This window comes from Triticum dicoccoides, chromosome 3A (assembly GCF_002162155.2).
Source record: "Triticum dicoccoides isolate Atlit2015 ecotype Zavitan chromosome 3A, WEW_v2.0, whole genome shotgun sequence".
NCBI lineage: Eukaryota > Viridiplantae > Streptophyta > Magnoliopsida > Poales > Poaceae > Triticum > Triticum dicoccoides.
The window spans coordinates 600,849,399-600,865,534 of NC_041384.1; the positions used below are offsets into that span (position 1 = coordinate 600,849,399).

General features: G+C 42.0%; 1 long non-coding RNA gene across 1 annotated transcript in view; it reads left to right on the forward strand.

The window, feature by feature from the left end:
* LOC119272263 overlaps positions 1-13,568 on the forward strand; it is a 15,453-nt gene extending 1,885 nt beyond the window's left edge. Inside the window, exon 3 of the long non-coding RNA XR_005134725.1 lies at positions 13,536-13,568. This is a non-coding gene — a long non-coding RNA (uncharacterized LOC119272263). The remainder of the gene's footprint in view (positions 1-13,535) is intronic.
* Positions 13,569-16,136: the final 2,568 nt, after the last annotated feature.

The following is a 16,136-nucleotide window of genomic DNA, read 5'->3' on the forward strand; positions in this document are numbered from 1 at the left end:
CCCTTCCTTGTCCAATTCGGACTTGGGAGGGAAGGGGCGTGCGGCTGCCCCTTGGCCGCCTCTCCTCTTCCACCAATTGGGCCCATGAGGCCCAATAACCTCCAGGGGGTTCCGGTAACCCCCCGGTACTCCGGTATATATCTGATAACCCCCGGAACCATTCCGGTATCCGAATATAGTCGTCCAATATATCAATCTTCATGTCTTGACCATTTCGAGACTCCTCGTCATGTCCGTGATCACATCCGGGACTCCGAACTACCTTCAGTACATCAAATCACATAAACTCATAATATAACCGTCATCGAACTTTAAGCGTGCAGACCCTACGGGTTCGAGAACTATGTAGACATGACCGAGACATATCTCCGGTCAATAACCAATAGCGGAACCTGGATGCTCATATTGGCTCCTACATATTCTATGAAGATCTTTATCAGTCAAACCGCATAACAACATACGTTGTTCCCTTTGTCATCGGTATGTTACTTGCCCGAGATTCGATCGTTGGTATCTTAATACCTAGTTCAATCTCATTACCGGCAAGTCTCTTTACTCGTTCGGTAATACATCATCCCGCAACTAACTCATTAGTTGCAATGCTTGCAAGGCTTAAGTGATGTATTACCGAGTGGGCCCAGAGATACCTCTCCGACAATCGGAGTGACAAATCCTAATCTCGAAATACGCCAACCCAACAAGTACCTTTGGAGACACCTGTAGAGCACATTTATAATCACACAGTTACATTCTGACGTTTGGTAGCACACAAAGTGTTCCTCCGGTAAACGGGAGTTGCATAATCTCATAGTCATAGGAACATGTATAAGTCATGAAGAAAGCAATAGCAACAAACTAAACGATCAAGTGCTAAGCTAACGGAATGGGTCAAGTCAATCACATCATTCTCCTAATGATGTGATCCCGTTAATCAAATGACAACTCTGTCTATGGTTAGGAAACTTAACCATCTTTGATTAACGAGCTAGTCAAGTAGAGACATACTAGTGACACTATGTTTGCCTATGTATTCACACATGTATTATGTTTCCGATTAATACAATTCTAGAATGAATAATAAACATTTATCATGAAATAAGAAAATAAATAATAACTTTATTATTGCCTCTAGGGCATATTTCCTTCAGTCTCCCACTTGCACTAGAGTCAATAATCTAGTTCACATCGCCATGTGATTTAACATGAATAGTTCACATCACCATGTGATTAACACCCATAGTTCACATCGTCATGTGACCAACATCCAAAGGGTTTACTAGAGTCAATAATCTAGTTCACATCGCTATGTGATTAACACCCAAAGAGTACTAAGGTGTGATCATGTTTTGCTTGTGAGAGAAGTTTAGTCTACAGGTCTGCCACATTCAGATCCATATGTATTTTGCAAATTTCTATGTCTACAATGCTTTGCACGGAGCTACTTTAGCAAATTGCTCCCACTATCAATATGTATCCAGATTGAGACTCTGGATCAGTGTCAAAACTTGCATCGATGTAACCCTTTACGATGAACCTTTTGTCACTTCTATAATCGAGAAACATATCCTTATTCCACTAAGGATAATTTTGACCGTTGTTCGGTGATCTACTCCTAGATCACTATTGTACTCCCTCAATGTAGGGTATACAATAGATCTGGTATACAACATGGCATACTTTATAGAACCTATGGCTGAGGCATAGTGAATGACTTTCATTCTCTTTCTATCTTCTGTTGTGGTCGGGTTTTGAGTCTTACTCAATTTCACACCTTGTAACACAGGCAAGAACTCTTTCTTTGATTGTTCCATTTTGAACTACTTCAAAAATCTTGTCAAGGTATGTACTCATTGAAAAAATTTATTAAGCGTCTTAATCTATCTCTATAGATCTTGATGCTCAATATGTAAGTAGCTTCACCGAGGTCTTTATTTGAAAAACTCCTTTCAAATACTCCTTTATGCTTTCCAGAAAATTCTACATTATTTCCGATCAACAATATGTCATTCACATATATTTATCAGAAATGTTGTAGTGCTCCCACTCACTTTCTTGTAAATACAGGCTTCACCACAAGTCTGTATAAAACTATATGCTTTGATCAACTCCTCAAAGCGTATATTCCAACTCTGAGATGGTTGCACCAGTCCACAGATGGATCGCTGGAGCTTGCACATTCTGTTAGCACCTTTAAAATCGACAAAACCTTCTGGTTGCATCATATACAACTCTTCTTTAAGAAATCCATTAAGGAATGTAGTTTTGACATCCATTTGCCAGATTTCATAAAATGTGGCAATTTGCTAACATGATTTGGACAGACTTAAGCATCGCTACGAGTGAGAAAATCTCGTTATAGTCAACACCTTGAACTTGTCAAAACATTTTTCGACAAGTCTAGCTTTGTAGATAGTAACACTACTATCAGCGTCCGTCTTCCTCTTAAAGATCCATTTATTTTCTATGGCTTGCCGATCAGTGGGCAAGTCATGTTGGGTTTCGTAGTAATTTCAAAAAATTTCCTACGCGCACACAGGATCATGTGATGCATAGCAACGAGAGGAGAGTGTTGTCTACGTACCCAACGCAGACCGACTGCGGAAGCAATGACACGACGTAGAGGAAGTAGTCGTACGTCTTCACGATCCAACCGATCAAGCACCGAAACTACGGCACCTCCGAGTTCGAGCACACGTTCAGCTCGATGACGATCCCCGGACTCCGATCCAGCAAAGTGTCGGGGAAGAGTTTCGTCAGCACGACGGCGTGGTGACGATCTTGATGAACTACAGCAGCAGGGCTTCACCTAAACTCCGCTACAGTATTATCGAGGAATATGGTGGCAGGGGGCACCGCACACGGCTAAGGAATCGATCACGTGGATCAACTTGTGTCAACTTATCTGTTTAGAGGTGCCCCTGCCTCCGTATATAAAGGAGGAGAGGAGGGGAGGCTGGCCGGCCAAAGAGGGAGGCGCAGGAGAGTCCTACTCCCTCTGGGAGTAGGATTCCTCCCCCCAATCCTAGTCCAACTAGGATTCCTCGGAGGGGAAGGGAGAGAGGGGGGCCGGCCACCTTCTCCTAGTCCTAATAGGACTAGGGGAGGGGAAAGAGGCGCAGCCACCTTGGGCTGCCCCTTTCTCCTTTCCACTAAGGCCCATGATGGCCCATATGGCTCCCGGGGGGTTCCGGTAACCTCCCGGTAACCCGGTAAAATCCCGATTTCACCCGGAACACTTCCGATGTCCAAACATAGGCTTCCAATATATCAATCTTTACGTCTCGACCATTTCGAGACTCCTCGTCATGTCCGTGATCACATCCGGGACTCGGAACAACCTTCGGTACATCAAAATGCATAAACTCATAATATAACTGTCATCGTAACCTTAAGCGTGCGGACCCTACGGGTTCGAGAACAATGTAGACATGACCGAGACATGTCTCTGGTCAATAACCAATAGCGGGACCTGGATGCCCATATTGGCTCCTACATATTCTACGAAGATCTTTATCGGTCAGACCGCATAACAACATACGTTGTTCCCTTTGTCATCGGTATGTTACTTGCCCGAGATTCGATCGTCGGTATCCAATACCTAGTTCAATCTCGTTAACGGCAAGTCTCTTTACTCGTTCCGTAATACATCATCTCACAACTAACATATTAGTTGTAATGCTTGCAAGGCTTATGTGATGTGTATTGCCGAGAGGGCCCAGAGATACCTCTCCGACAATCGGAGTGACAAATCCTAATCTCGAAATACGCCAACCCAACATCGACCATTGGAGACACCTGTAGTACTCCTTTATAATCACCCATTTACGTTGTGACGTTTGGTAGTACCCAAAGTGTTCCTCCGGTAAACGGGAGTTGCATAATCTCATAGTCGTAGGAACATGTATAAGTCATGAAGAAAGCAATAGCAACATGCTAAACGATCAGGTGCTAAGCTAATGGAATGGGTCATGTCAATCAGATCATTCTACTAATGATGTGACCTCGTTAATCAAATAACAACTCATTGTTCATGGTTAGGAAACATAACCATCTTTGATTAACGAGCTAGTCAAGTAGAGGCATACTAGTGACACTCTGTTTGTCTATGTATTCACACATGTATTATGTTTCCGGAAAATACAATTCTAGCATGAATAATAAACATTTATCATGATTATAAGGAAATAAATAATAACTTTATTATTGCCTCTAGGGCATATTTCCTTCAGTCTCCCACTTGCACTAGAGTCAATAATCTAGATTACACTGTAATGAATCTAACACCCATGGAGCTTTGGTGCTGATCATGTTTTGCTCGTGGAAGAGGCTTAGTCAACGGGTCTGCAATATTAAGATCCGTATGTATCTTGCAAATCTCTATGTCTCCCACCTGGACTAGATCCCGGATGGAGTTGAAGCGTCTCTTGATGTGTTTGGTCCTTTTGTGAAATCTGGATTCCTTTGCCAAGGCAATTGCACCAGTATTGTCACAAAAGATTTTCATTGGACCCTATGCACTAGGTATGACACCTAGATCGGATATGAACTCCTTCATCCAGACTCCTTCATTTGCTGCTTCCGAAGCAGCTATGTATTCCGCTTCACATGTAGATCCCGCTACGACGCTTTGTTTAGAACTGCACCAACTGACAGCTCCACCGTTTAATGTAAACACGTATCCGGTTTGCGATTTAGAATCGTCCGGATCAGTGTCAAAGCTTGCATCAACGTAACCTTTTACGATGAGCTCTTTGTCACTTCCATATACGAGAAACATATCCTTAGTCCTTTTCAGGTATTTCAGGATGTTCTTGACCGTTGTCCAGTGATCCATTCCTGGATTACTTTGGTACCTCCCTGCTAAACTTATAGCAAGGCACACATCAGGTCTGGTACACAGCATTGCATACATGATAGAGCCTATGGCTGATGCATAAGGAACATTTTTCATATTCTCTCTATCTTCTGCAGTGGTCGGGCATTGAGTCTTACTCAATTTCACACCTTGTAACACAGGCAAGAACCCTTTCTTTGCTTGATCCATTTTGAATTTCTTCAAAATTTTGTCAAGGTATGTGCTTTGTGAAAGTCCAATTAAGCGTCTTGATCTGTCTCTATAGATCTTAATGCCTAATATGTAAGCAGCTTCACCGAGGTCTTTCATTGAAAAACTTTTATTCAAGTATCCCTTTATGCTATCCAGAAATTCTATATCATTTCCAATCAGTAATATGTCATCCACATATAATATCAGAAATGCTACAGAGCTCCCACTCACTTTCTTGTAAATACAGGCTTCTCCAAAAGTCTGTATAAAACCAAATGTTTTGATCACACTATCAAAACGTTTATTCCAACTCCGAGAGGCTTGCACCAGTCCATAAATGGATCGCTGGAGCTTGCACACTTTGTTAGCTCCCTTTGGATCGACAAAACCTTCTGGTTGCATCATATACAACTCTTCTTCCAGAAATCCATTCAGGAATGCAGTTTTGACATTCATTTGCCAAATTTCATAATCATAAAATGCGGCAATTGCTAACATGATTCGGACGGACTTAAGCATCGCTATGGGTGAGAAGGTCTCATCGTAGTCAATTCCTTGAACTTGCCGAAAACCTTTTGCGACAAGTCGAGCTTTGTAGACAGTAACATTACCATCAGCGTCAGTCTTCTTCTTAAAGATCCATTTATTCTCAATCGCTTGCCGATCATCGGGCAAGTCAACCAAAGTCCATACTTTGTTCTCATACATGGATCCCATCTCAGATTTCATGGCTTCTAGCCACTTTGCGGAATCTGGGCTCACCATCGCTTCTTCATAGTTCGTAGGTTCATCATGATCTAGTAGCATGACCTCCAGAACAGGATTACCGTACCACTCTGGTGTGGATCTTACTCTGGTTGATCTACGAAATTTCAGTAGTATCTTGATCTGAAGTTTCATGATCATTATCATTGGCTTCCTCACTAACTGGTGTAGGTGTCACTGAAACAGTTTTCTGTGATGAACTACTTTCCAGTAAGGGAGCAGGTACAGTTACCTCGTCAAGTTCTACTTTCCTCCCACTCACTTCTTTCGAGAGAAACTCCTTCTCTAGAAATGATCCATTCTTAGCAACACTTGTTTTGCCTTCGGATCTGTGATAGAAGGTGTACCCAACAGTTTCCTTTGGGTATCCTATGAATACACATTTCTCCGATTTGGGTTCGAGCTTATCAGGTTGAAGCTTTTTCACATAAGCATCGCAGCCCCAAACTTTAAGAAACGACAACTTTGGTTTCTTGCCAAACCATAGTTCATAAGGCGTCGTCTCAACGGATTTTGATGGTGCCCTATTTAACGTGAATGCGGCCGTCTCTAAAGCATATCCCCAAAATGATAGCGGTAAATCTGTAAGAGACATCATAGATCGCACCATATCTAGTAAAGTACGATTACGACGTTCGGACACACCATTACGCTGTGGTGTTCCGGGGGGCGTGAGTTGCGAAACTATTCCACAGTTTTTCAAATGTACACCAAACTCGTAACTCAAATATTCTCCTCCACGATCAGATCGTAGAAACTTTATTTTCTTGTTACGATGATTTTCAACTTCACTCTGAAATTCTTTGAACTTTTCAAATGTTTCAGACTTATGCTTCATTAAGTAGATATTTCCATATCTGCTCAAATCATCTGTGAAGGTGAGAAAATAACGATATCCGCCACGAGCCTCAATATTCATCGGACCACATACATCGGTATGTATGATTTCCAACAAATCTGTTGCTCTCTCCATAGTACCGGAGAACGGTGTTTTAGTCATTTTGCCCATGAGGCACGGTTCGCAAGTACCAAGTGATTCATAATCAAGTGGTTCCAAAAGTCCATTAGTATGGAGTTTCTTCATGCGTTTTACACCGATATGACCTAAACGACAGTGCCACAAATAAGTTGCACTTTCATTATCAACTCTGTATCTTTTGGTTTCAACATTATGAATATGTGTATTACTACTATCGAGATTTAGTAAGAATAGACCACTCTTCAAGGGTGCATGACCATAAAAGATATTACTCATATAAATAGAACAACCATTATTCTCTGATTTAAATGAATAACCGTCTCGCATTAAACAAGATCCAGATATAATGTTCATGCTCAACGCTGGCACCAAATAACAATTATTTAGGTCTAATATTAATCCCGAAGGTAGATGTAGAGGTAGCGTGCCGACCGCGATCACATCGACTTTGGAACCGTTTTCCCACGCGCATCGTCACCTCGTCCTTTGCCAGTGCCCGCTTATTCTGTAGTCCCTGTTTCGAGTTGCAAATATTAGCAACAGAACCAGTATCAAATACCCAGGTGCTACTGCGAGCATTGGTAAGGTACACATCAATAACATGTATATCACATATACCTTTGTTCACCTTGCCATCCTTCTTATCCGCCAAATACTTGGGGCAGTTCCGCTTCCAGTGACCAGTCTGCTTGCAGTAGAAGCACTCAGTTTCAGGCTTAGGTCTAGACTTGGGTTTCTTCTCTTGAGCAGCAACTTGCTTGCCGTTCTTTTTGAAGTTCCCCTTTTTCTTCCCTTTGCCCTTTTTCTTGAAACTAGTGGTCTTGTTAACCATCAACACTTGATGCTCCTTCTTGATTTCTACCTCCGCAGCTTTTAGCATTACGAAGAGCTCGGGAATAGTCTTGTTCATCCCTTGCATATTATAGTTCATCACGAAGCTCTTGTAGCTTGGTGGCAGTGATTGGAGAATTCTGTCAATGACGCAATCATCTGGAAGATTAACTCCCAATTGAATCAAGTGATTATTATACCCAGACATTTTGAGTATATGCTCACTGACAGAACTGTTCTCTTCCATCTTGCAGCTATAGAACTTATTGGAGACTTCATATCTCTCAATCCGGGCATTTGCTTGAAATATTAACTTCAACTCCTGGAACATCTCATATGCTCCATGACGTTCAAAACGTCGTTGAAGTCCCGATTCTAAGCCGTAAAGCATGGCACACTGAACTATCGAGTAGTCATCAGCTTTGCTCTGCCAGACGTTCATAACATCTGGCGTTGCTCCAGCAGCAGGCCTGGCACCCAGCGGTGCTTCCAGGACGTAATTCTTCTGTGCAGCAATGAGGATAATCCTCAAGTTACGGACCCAGTCCGTGTAATTGCTACCATCATCTTTCAACTTTGCTTTCTCAAGGAACGCATTAAAATTTAACGGAACAACGGCACGAGCCATCTATCTACAATCAACATAAACAAGCAAGATACTATCAGGGACTAAGTTCATGATAAATTTTAAGTTCAATTAATCATATTATTAAAGAACTCCCACTTAGATAGACATCCCTCTAATCCTCTAAGTGATCACGTGATCCAAATCAACTAAACCATGTCCGATCATCACGTGAGATGGAGTAGTTTCATCGGTGAACATCATTATGTTGATCATATCTACTATATGATTCACGCTCGACCTTTCGGTCTCCGTGTTCCGAGGCCATATCTGCATATGCTAGGCTCGTCAAGTTTAACCTGAGTATTCTGCGTGCGCAACTGTTTTGCACCCGTTGTATTTGAACGTAGAGCCTATCACACCCGATCATCACGTGGTGTCTCAGCACGAAGAACTTTTGCAACGGTGCATACTCAGGGAGAACACTTCTTGATAATTTAGTGAGAGATCATCTTATAATGCTACTGTCAATCAAAGCAAGATAAGATGCATAAAAAGATAAACATCACATGCAATCAATATAAGTGATATGATATGGCCATCATTATCTTGTGCTTGTGATCTCCATCTCCGAAGCACCGTCATGATCACCATCGTCACCGGCACGACACCTTGATCTCCATCGTAGCATCGTTGTCGTCTCGCCAATCTTATGCTTCCACGACTATCACTACCGTTTAGTAATAAAGTAAAGCATTACATCGCGATTGCATTGCATACAATAAAGCGACAACCATATGGCTCCTGCCAGTTGCCGATAACTTGGTTACAAAACATGATCATCTCATACAATAAAATTCAGCATCATGCCTTGACCATATCACATCACAACATGCCCTGCAAAAACAAGTTAGACGTCCTCTACTTTGTTGTTGCATGTTTTACGTGGCTGCTACGGGCTTAAGTAAGAACCAATCTCACCTACGCATCAAAACCACAACAATAGTTTGTCAAATAGACTCCGTTTTAACCTTCGCAAGGACCGGGCGTAGCCATACTTGGTTCAACTAAAGTTGGAGAGGCAGTCGCCCGCAAGCCATCTCTGTGCAAAGCACGTCGAGGGAACCGGTCTCGCGTAAGCGTACGCGTAAGGTTGGTCCGGGTAGTCTCGTCCAACAATACCGCTGAACCAAAATATGACATGCTGGTAGGCAGTATGACTTGTATCGTCCACAACTCACTTGTGTTCTACTCGTGCATATAACATCAACATCATTAACCTAGGCTCTGATACCACTGTTGGGTTTCGTAGTAATTTCAAAAAATTTCCTACGCGCACACAGGATCATGTGATGCATAGCAACGAGAGGAGAGTGTTGTCTACGTACCCAACGCAGACCGACTGCGGAAGCAATGACACGACGTAGATGAAGTAGTCGTACGTCTTCACGATCCAACCGATCAAGCACCAAAACTACGGCACCTCCGAGTTCGAGCACACGTTCAGCTCGATGACGATCCCCGGACTCCGATCCAGCAAAGTGTCGGGGAAGAGTTTCGTCAGCACGACGGCGTGGTGACGATCTTGATGAACTACAGCAGCAGGGCTTCGCCTAAACTCCGCTACAGTATTATCGAGGAATATGGTGGCAGGGGGCACCGCACACGGCTAAGGAATCGATCACGTGGATCAACTTGTGTCAACTTGTGTGTTTAGAGGTGCCCCTGCCTCCGTATATAAAGGAGGAGAGGAGGGGAGGCTGGCCGGCCAAAGAGGGAGGCGCAGGAGAGTCCTACTCCCTCTGGGAGTAGGATTCCTCCCCCCAATCCTAGTCCAACTAGGATTCCTCGGAGGGGAAGGGAGAGAGGGGGGCCGGCCACCTTCTCCTAGTCCTAAAAGGACTAGGGGAGGGGAAAGAGGCGCAGCCACCTTGGGCTGCCCCTTTCTCCTTTCCACTAAGGCCCATGATGGCCCATATGGCTCCCGGGGGGTTCCGGTAACCTCCCGGTAACCCGGTAAAATCCCGATTTCATCCGGAACACTTCCGATGTCCAAACATAGGCTTCCAATATATCAATCTTTACGTCTCGACCATTTCGAGACTCCTCGTCATGTCCTTGATCACATCCGGGACTCCGAACAACCTTCGGTACATCAAAATGCATAAACTCATAATATAACTGTCATCGTAACCTTAAGCGTGCGGACCCTACGGGTTCGAGAACAATGTAGACATGACCGAGACATGTCTCTGGTCAATAACCAATAGCGGGACCTGGATGCCCATATTGGCTCCTACATATTCTACGAAGATCTTTATCGGTCAGACCGCATAACAACATACGTTGTTCCCTTTGTCATCGGTATGTTACTTGCCCGAGATTCGATCGTCGGTATCCAATACCTAGTTCAATCTCGTTAACGGCAAGTCTCTTTACTCGTTCCGTAATACATCATCTCACAACTAACATATTAGTTGTAATGCTTGCAAGGCTTATGTGATGTGTATTGCCGAGAGGGCCCAGAGATACCTCTCCGACAATCGGAGTGACAAATCCTAATCTCGAAATACGCCAACCCAACATCGACCATTGGAGACACCTGTAGTACTCCTTTATAATCACCCATTTACGTTGTGACGTTTGGTAGTACCCAAAGTGTTCCTCCGGTAAACGGGAGTTGCATAATCTCATAGTCGTAGGAACATGTATAAGTCATGAAGAAAGCAATAGCAACATGCTAAACGATCAGGTGCTAAGCTAATGGAATGGGTCATGTCAATCAGATCATTCTACTAATGATGTGACCTCGTTAATCAAATAACAACTCATTGTTCATGGTTAGGAAACATAACCATCTTTGATTAACGAGCTAGTCAAGTAGAGGCATACTAGTGACACTCTGTTTGTCTATGTATTCACACATGTATTATGTTTCCGGAAAATACAATTCTAGCATGAATAATAAACATTTATCATGATTATAAGGAAATAAATAATAACTTTATTATTGCCTCTAGGGCATATTTCCTTCAAGTCAACCAAAGTCCACACTTTGTTTTCATACATGGATCTCATCTCAGATTTCATGTGTAACATCCCAAATTTTCAATTTGGAATGTTATACACTAGATCATCATTGCATATCATATTTATTGCATTTTGGTTGATCCTAGAAAATTTTCGCAACTCAAGGACCCTCAGAGAGAGTTGGGGATTTCGTTATTTTCATATTTGAGTTGTCTTGAATTTTGAAAATAGGATCATTTGATTTTATTTATTTTATCTTCAATAATTTCTATTACAAAAATATGAGAGAGGGAATAAAATGACTTTCACAAAATAAAGAAATATTGAGTATTTAATAAAAAAAATCAAATAAGTTTTATTTGGCTTATTTGCTATTTTATTTGAATTTAGGAAAAATGCGCGTTTTTCAAAATTGCATTTAGGTCCCAAATAAATGTTCATCCAGTGCAGCTTGATTTTAGAAGCCGGGGAAAATTTATTTCGGGATTTTTGGAGTCCGTTTAGTATTTCTTTTATTTGTTTTTCTGCGCGGAATTAATTTAAAAAAACGCGAACCGACTCCGGGCCGTACCCGAGCGGGCCTCCGCCCGGGGGGCCTTTATAAGCCGCCCGACCCGAGCCGCCGCAGCCCGCCCCGCGCCCTAACCCTAGACGCCGCCGCCCCGCCCGCTCCGCTGCCGCCGCCGCCGCCACCGACCGCAAACCTCATGTTGACCCCGCCGCCGTTTTTTTTTTTGAAAAAAAACGTTCTATTTTTCCGTCGGTTTTTTTTTAGTTTCCGTTTTTTTATTAGATCGGCTTTTTTCGGTTTAGTCTATTTAGTGAATGTTCGCCCGTTCGTTCGTTTTAACGAACATGTTTGTCGTTTAGATCCAGTTAACGAACGTTCGTTCGTTAAACTATTCGTTGTTTTTCTTTTCTCGGATTAAATCCGCGATTTTTCTGATCGCGATTTCTGATTCGATTTTCGTTTTAGTATAACTTCTCGCTCGTTTATCGGAATCAGGCGATTCAAGTGCCTGGAGTTTCGCCTCGAAACCCTCTTTCCATTTAACCAACTTAAACAAGTTTTTGTTTCTGTAAAAATTGCCCTAGATCCAGAACAGTAATCGAAGCCTATTTTCTTTTGTCGTTTGTCTTTCGTTGCTTCGTTCGATTTGATTCTTTTTGCCAACCGGAGTTCTTAAGTTGAACTTTCTGGTTAGATCTCTTATTTGAGTTTTACCTGTGCATTAGTTGAGTACTTATTGTATGTTTGTTTGTTTGCGATAGAGTACCTGGAGTGCGCCGCTTGTTACTTCGAATCACTAGGTTTCTCGGATCATCGGCAAGGCAAGTAACACTTTGATCATACCTCTTACTACCCAGTTTTATTGCATTAGATCAATCCTCACACATTGCATGATTAGGATCTAATTAAATCGTGGGTTTGGGGAGTAGTTGAGGTAGTACCTATTACCTGTTTATTATCAAACCTTTGGGAGTTACTTCTATGTTTGCTTACTATTGCTATGCTATGCTAGTAGACGTGGATTGGGTGAGTGATATCCATGACAGATGTGAGATTTCTTTAATCAATGGTTTATCTAAGGTGGCAACTTAAATACACAGCTGGGTGGATTGAGGTACCTAGGTATTCCAGGATTGCCTGTTTTCTTTTGGACCGCCACCCAGGCTCAAAGGGATCATGAGATTATTCATGCTAGAAACTTCCGTGTGCAGCCACAAGCTATTATGGGCTCTAGCATAGTTGACTAAGTCGTGCGAACTCTTACAGTGGTAGACTAGCAGATGTAGGGATGTAGGTGGTACGGTCCACCCGATCGTAAGGTGCTAGCGCTTTTGAAAGACTATGTCTCGGTTATCCGTTTCTCAAACACCATGCAGTGTGAGATATCCAACGCAGGAGATCGAGTCTTGTGGGGGAAAAGTGCGCAAACCTCTACAGAGTGTATAAACTAATCATGATTAGCCGTGTCCCCGGTTATGGACATCTTGAGTATCTAGTACTTGGATTATCATGTGAATCTCAGCATGTTACTATAAAATTAAGTTTGACGGGTTTGTTTAATGATGTTTAATTGGGATTGAGAATGCTGTCAACCATTCTCAATGTTTAACAACCACCATGATAGTTAAATAAATTTATTCCTTTGCAGTAGGGAAAAATTGGCTTTTCGCAAAACTGTAACCATAGAGCTTTCACCAGCCAAATATGCATATAGTATAGCTGTTTCATTCCATTACTCTCTATGTGTTACATTGCTAGCATATTCCATGTGCTGACCCGTTTTCGGGCTGCAACGTTAATGTTGCAGACTTTTCAGACGATGATTCAGGAGTTTTAGGTCATGGTTCTATACTCAGTGATGCCATTGGAGTTGATGGACTCACTTATCTTCCAAGCCTTCTGTTGTTATCGTTATTAGATGGCCTTAAGCCATATATATTATAATAAGTTCTCTTTTGAGACACTCGATGTAATAAGTGTGTGATTGCTACTCTGTTATAAATCCTTCAAGTACTGTGTGGTGTCAGCATTACTGATCCAGGGATGACACCGGAGCATAGAGATTGGACCCTTTGAGGTCTGGTCGCTACATCATGGCCTCAAGCCATTTTGTGGAATCTGGGGTCATCATCGCTTCCTCATAGTTCGTAGGTTCGTCATGGTCAATTAACATGACCTCCAGAACAGGATTACCGTACCACTCTGGTGCGGATTTCACTCTGTTTGACCTACGAGGTTCGGTAGTAACTTGATCTGAAGTTACATGATCATCATCATTAGTTTCCTCACTAATTGGTGTAGGAGTCACAGAAACAGATTTCTGTGATGATCTACTTTCCAATAAGGGAGCAGGTACAGTTACCTCATCAAGTTCTACTTTCCTCCCACTCACTTCTTTCGAGAGAAACTCCTTCTCTAGAAAGGATCCTTTCTCAACAACGAATGTCTTGCCTTCGGATCTGTGATAGAAGGTGTACCCAACTGTCTCCTCTGGGTATCCTATGAAAATACATTTCTCCGATTTGGGTTTGAACTTATCAGGATGAAACTTTTTCTTATAAGCATCGCAACCCCAAATTTTAAGAAACGACAACTTTGGTTTCTTGTCAAACCACAGTTCATACGGTCTCGTCTCAACGGAATTAGATGGTGCCCTTTTTAACGTGAATACAGCTGTCTCTAATGCATAACCCCAAAACTATAGTGGTTAATCGGTAAGAAACATCATAGATTGCACTATATCCAATAATAGTATGGTAATGACGTTCGGACATACCATTACGCTGTGGTGTTCCAGGTGGCACGAATTTGTGAAACTATTCCACATTGTTTTAATTGAAGACCAAACTCGTAACTCAAATATTTGTCTCTGTGATCAGATCGTAGAAACTTTATTTTCTTGTCACGATGATTTTCCACTTCACTCTGAAGTTTTTTGAACTTTTCAAATGTTTCAGACTTATGTTTCATCAAGTAGATATACCCATCTGCTCAAATCATCTGTGAAGATCAGAAAATAACGATACCCGCCGCGAGCCTCAACACTCATCGGACTGCATACATCGGTATGTATTATTTCCAATAAGTTAGTTGCTCTCTACATTGTTCCTAAGAACGGAGTCTTAGTCATCTTGCCCATGAGGCATGGTTCGCAAGCATCAAGTGATTCATAATCAAGTGATTCCAAAAAGCCCATCAGCATGGAGTTTCCTCATGCGCTTTACACCAATATGACCTAAACGGCAGTGCCACAAACAAGTTACACTATCATTATTAACTTCGCATCTTTTGGCTTCAATATTATGAATATGTGTATCACTACGATCGAGATCCAACAAACCATTTTCATTGGGTGTATAACCATAGAATGTTTTATTCATGTAAACAAAATAACAATTATTCTCTAACTTAAATGAATAACCGTATTGCAATAAACATGATCAAATCAAATTCATGCTCAACGCAAACACCAAATAACACTTATTTAGGTTCAACAATAATCCCAAAAGTATAGGGAGTGTGCGATGATGATCATATCATTCTTGGAACTACTTCCAACACACATCGTTACTTCACGCTTAACTAGTCTTTGTTCATTCTGCAACTCCCGTTTCTAGTTACTACTCTTAGCAACTGAACTAGTATCAAATACCGAGGGGTTGCTATAAACACTAGTAATGTACACATCAATAACATGTATATGCAATATACCTTTGTTCACTTTGCCATCCTTCTTATCCGCCAAATACTTGGGGCAGTTCCGCTTCCAGTGACTAGTCCCTTTGCAGTAAAAGCACTTAGTCTCAGGCTTAGGTCCAGACTTGGGCTTCTTCACTTGATCAGCAACTTGCTTGTCGTTCTTCTTGAAGTTCCCCTTCTTCCCTTTGCCCTTTTCTTGAAACTAGTGGTCTTGTTAAACCATCAACATTTGATGCTTTTCTTGATTTCTACCTTCGTCGATTTCAGCATCACGAAGAGCTTGGGAATCGTTTTCGTTATCCCTTGCATATTATAGTTCATCACGAAGTTCTAGCAACTTGGTGATAGTGACTAGAGAACTCTGTCAATCACTATTTTATCTGGAAGATTAACTCCCACTTGATTCAAGCGATTGTAGTACCCAGGCAAACTGAGCACATGCTCACTGCTTGAGCTATTCTCCTCCATCTTTTAGCTATAGAACTTGTTGGAGACTTCATATCTCTCAACTCGGGTATTTGCTTGAAATATTAACTTCAACTCCTGGAACATATCATATGGTCCATGACGTTCAAAACGTCTTTGAAGTCCCGGTTCTAAGCCGTAAAGCATGGTGCACTAAACTATCAAGTAGTCATCATACCGAGCTTTTGTCAAAACGTTCATAACGTCTGCATCTGCTCCTGCAATAGTTCTGTCACCAAGCGAT